This window comes from Triticum dicoccoides, chromosome 7B (assembly GCF_002162155.2).
Source record: "Triticum dicoccoides isolate Atlit2015 ecotype Zavitan chromosome 7B, WEW_v2.0, whole genome shotgun sequence".
Lineage (NCBI taxonomy): Eukaryota > Viridiplantae > Streptophyta > Magnoliopsida > Poales > Poaceae > Triticum > Triticum dicoccoides.
In genome coordinates, this window is record NC_041393.1 from 73,926,268 (window position 1) to 73,930,929 (window position 4,662).

A 4,662-nucleotide genomic window follows, 5' to 3' on the forward strand; every position below is an offset into this window, starting at 1 on the left:
CATGATACGAAAACTTGTTGTTCGACCAATCTCTTGGAGAAGGAGAGGTCGATCGATCACTTCTCTCGGTATGCATGATGAACTTCTGTACTCAATGGTTCTCTCGATCACTTATGTATATAGTACGTAGCGTCGACCAAGCACGGACATAAGAGAGGACACTTCTCTCTATTAATTAGCTATCTAACACAATATATGAAACACCTAAATTAACCCCCCAAAACCCCCAACCCCCCTCCTTTAAAAAAACAAAAACCCCAGCCACTGGAATGCTGACGCGTGGATGCCTTTTGGTCCCGGTTGGTGCCACCAACCGGGACCAAAGGCCCCCCTGCCTGGGCTTGGCGCACCGGTCACGTGGAGGACCATTTGTCCCGGTTCGTGTTTGAACCGAGACTAAAGAAGGGAGGTATTAGTAACGACCCATTAGTCCCGGTTCATGAACCGGGACTAAAGGCCCTTACGAACCGGGACAAATGCCCTGTTTTCTACTAGTGACCTGATGAATCATTGGGCGCATAGAGGCACCTAAACAGACCTTGCCAATTCAGTAATTCAGTTTACTGTTTTTGTCGGACTCATTACTTTGGCTGCATGCATCCTAACTATGTAGAGGTCAGGTGTCGCTCAACATGCTGTGTATCTACTTGATGTTATATTTCGAGTTAATAAAAGTTCCCTTTCTCGGGGAAAAAGTAACCTGCTGAAGGCAGGGGTGGAAAGTTCTCCTGTAGTGCTAGAGTTTGCCAGCGTGTTCAATGATGTATGAAACAGTAGCAGAACTAATTGTGTGGATTATCTAAAACTTTTGTTTTATCTCTTTAAGAGTATATTAAAAAAATATAGAATGAGAAACTTTGAACATTTTAACTGGAAAGCTAATTAAACACGCCGAGCTTAATTTGTGGAACATTAAACATTGCAGCAAAAGGATGAACTGGATTTAGATGCAAACCAAGCACATGCATGCTGCCATAGTCCATATAAAAGTACAAGGTCAGATAGTTTCTTCTCATAGCTTACTTCAGCAAGCCAGCTAGCTAGGCAAACACCATACTAATTAGTAAACTCAATGAACTAGAGGCGTTGATAATTTTATAATATCCGATGGCAACGCTTCTTGTCTCCTAATTTCTCTGTCCGGCTTGGAAATGATGCCTTGCAAGCAACTGCTTGCACTATCGCATTTTATTCAATTATATGAAACAAGTGCTTCTGAACAATTAAAGAAACTCTAAATAGAGAAAAGCATTTATCTTTCCGTAAAAAATGAAGTTAAGCATTATCTAAGTCAATTTTGTCGCACGGTACCAGTTTGCTCTATGGCTTTTCACCATGAATTTTCAGGTCGACATAGTGAGCTTTTATTTATGCAGAGAGATGTGTGAAGCATGCACGAGCCTCTTTATCAACCTTGTAAAAAGAATTCACTAAACCATAATAAGCAATAAACACAGGCTTGTATACAACTGAGAAGCAGTAATGTGTGGTCTTGATATGGCAAGTACAATCTTACCGAACCATGTATGGTTGTGGAACCAGATCAAAGTTCCATTGCTCTTCCTATAAATATTATACGGAGAAGAAATGCCTGCCTCTGTGATCTGTACGGCAGAGAAGCTGTCCGACATGCAGTTCATTTCGTCAAAATTTTCTTCGGAGTGTTTGTTGTAGGACTAGACCTGGGAGACATCAGAGAATGTGGCATTCCAAGCATACGATGCCCTTCTCTTACGCAGGTCGATTAGAGACAGGCACAAAAGGTCTCCAAAAGGGCTTGTTTTCTCTCTACCACTTGAAAGTTGGTACAAGTTGTTTGTAGTTGTATATCTCCTTTAGGTATATTTTGCAGTTTCCTTATACCAAACCATGCAGTACTCCTTTGGGGCACAACATCATGATAAAAAGCAAGTTATATGTCTCAAGCCATCAGTGTACCCGATATTGTACTACTGATTGATCTTTAGATGTGTTATATGCATGGTTTTGATGTTTTATTGATAACTGTGTAAATATTCGGATGATACAATACGCAGATATTTTAGATGTTTTATTGATGGTGGTGAAGGAGTTTTAGGAAATGGTAGTGATAAAGGGGTCAACATGTTACAATATGGGGATGATACAATATTCCTGTTACAAGATGACACTCACAATGCCAAAAATATGAAATTTATTTTAAGTGCATTTGAACAAATGTCAGGGCTGAAAATAAATTTTCATAAAACTGAACTCATATTGTTTGATGATGTTGTTAACAAACAACAGATACATCAAGAAAAATTCACATGTAATATCGGAGAACTCCCAATGAGATATTTGGGAATGCCTATGTCTGATGCTAGAATTAGAAATATTCATTGGAAATGTGTTACTGACAAAATTAAAAAAAGGTGTAGCTGTTGGCAAGGAAAGCTCCTACGATCTATTGCTTGGAGGATCATCTTGGTGCAAGCATGTTTCACAAACATACCTCTTTTTATGATGTCCTTTTAGAGCATCTCCAACAGCCGCGCTTCGCGCCGCGCGCAAAAAACCTATTTGCCGCGCGCGCTTCGGCTGGTTTAGCGCGGCCGCCAGCACTAGCTCCAACGACCGCGCTATAATGCAGCGCGCGCGCTGCTCTAGCAGCGCACAAAAATACATCGCACGCAGCACGCACAAACCACATATACATTTCAAAAAAGAGAAGCAAAAATGATCAAACAAACAAAATAAATCAACAATAAATAGTTCAATTTCGTTATTATTACAACTCAAACAAACAGTTTATCATTCAGTACAACAAATAATACAATAAACACAACAAATAGTTCATGAACAATACAATGTCGAATGCAGAAATCATGATCTTTGTCGTCCATGCCATGCCCACCACTCTTCAATCAGATCCTTCTGAAGTTCATTGTGCGTTGCGAGACGCCGAATGGCATGATAGGAGGCAACAAAACAGGCTACCCTTTCAGCCCTCCGTCACACTCGCACGAGATGTCCCAAGAGCTCATACTGTGAGTAGTCTAAATCTTGGCCACGCTCATTCTCGATGATCATGTTGTGCATGATCACACAAGCGTGCATGATGTACAAAAGCATTTTTTTATCCCAAAATCTAGCCGGTCCTCTCACAATAGCAAATTGGGCTTGCAAAATCCCAAATGCTCTCTCCACATCTTTTCTAGCCGCCGCCTGAGCATTGTGGAAATCAAGATTTTTTTTACCTTCCGGCTTTTTCAACGGCTTCACGAAGGTTTGCCACTTTGGATAGATGCCATCTGCTAGATAATAGCCATAGTTGTACGTACGGCCATTTGCTACAAACTGCACCGGTGGCAACTCACCATTTGCAATCTTATTCATCAGTGGTGACCGCTTGACAACATTGATGTCATTCAAAGATCCAGGCATTCCAAAGAATGCATGCCAAATCCAAGTCTCCTGATCGGCCACCGCTTCAAGGATTATAGTGAAACCCTTTTTTTGGCCGTGAAATTGCCCATGCCATGCCTTTGGACAATTCTTCCAACTCCAATGCATACAATCTATTGAGCCAAGCATGCCAGGAAAGCCGCGAGATTTGTTCATCGCCAATAGCCTTGCGGCGTCTTCGGCAGTGGGAGATCTCAAATACTCCTCGCCAAACACTTGCACAATTCCCACTGCAAAGCGCTTGACACACATGATGGCTTGGCTCTCACCCATAGCCAAGTGATCATCAACTAGATCAGCCGGGATACCGTATGCCAACATACGCAAAGCGGCTGTCACCGTCGGAAAGGTGCTATGCCCGAGCTCTCCGGCGGCATTCCTCCTTTGCTGGAAAAACAGGTCATGGCTCGCTAGTTTCTCTGCAATGCGCATGAACAAGTCGGTGCTCATCCTAAACCGGCGACGAAAATACGACTCCGGGTATGTGGGATTCTCCACGAAATAGTTCTTCATCAATCTGTTATGGGCATCAATCCTATCTCTCCAAATTTTCTCCCGACCCATAACCGAACCACCGTGCTTCGGTTTTTTATTGATATGCATAGCAATGATCATTGCAAGATCCTCCTCCTCTTCCATATCAAATTCTTCTTCGGAAGAATCATACGACGAACTCATCTACAATGTTCAATACTATACTATAAAAACTACAATTCAAAACATGCACCAAATTCATGAAGTTTGAGCAATACATACCTTGTAGGCGTTTTGTCGAACACCTTGCGGGCGCGGCGCGGCAGCGAGCGCACGGGCGCTGTTCCTCGGACAACGGAGGCGCGCGAGGGCCGGCGGGACTAGGAGGGGGTGGGGCGGAAGCGCGGCGGTGCGGGGATAGGCCGGGGAAGCGCCTGAATGGTCGCCGGGGGGCGCGGGCGGCGGCGGCGGTGTGGCCGGATGGGGGGGTGGAAGTGGGAGAGCGAGCGCGCGGGAGCGGGCGCAGCAAATAAGCGGCGCGCGATTGCGTTTCGGCCAGCGCGCTGAACTGCATATGCCGCGTGCGCCGTTTTTGCACGCCCGCTGGAGCCACCAGCCGCATTGCGCGCGCGCTAAAACGGCCTAACTTGCGGCGCGCCGCTAGTTTAGCGCGGCTGTTGGAGAAGGGGGTGATAAAAAAAGTTGATTTCTACAGAGACAGGCTACTGTGGCAAGAAGATGAACATGAGAAAAAAATACCAT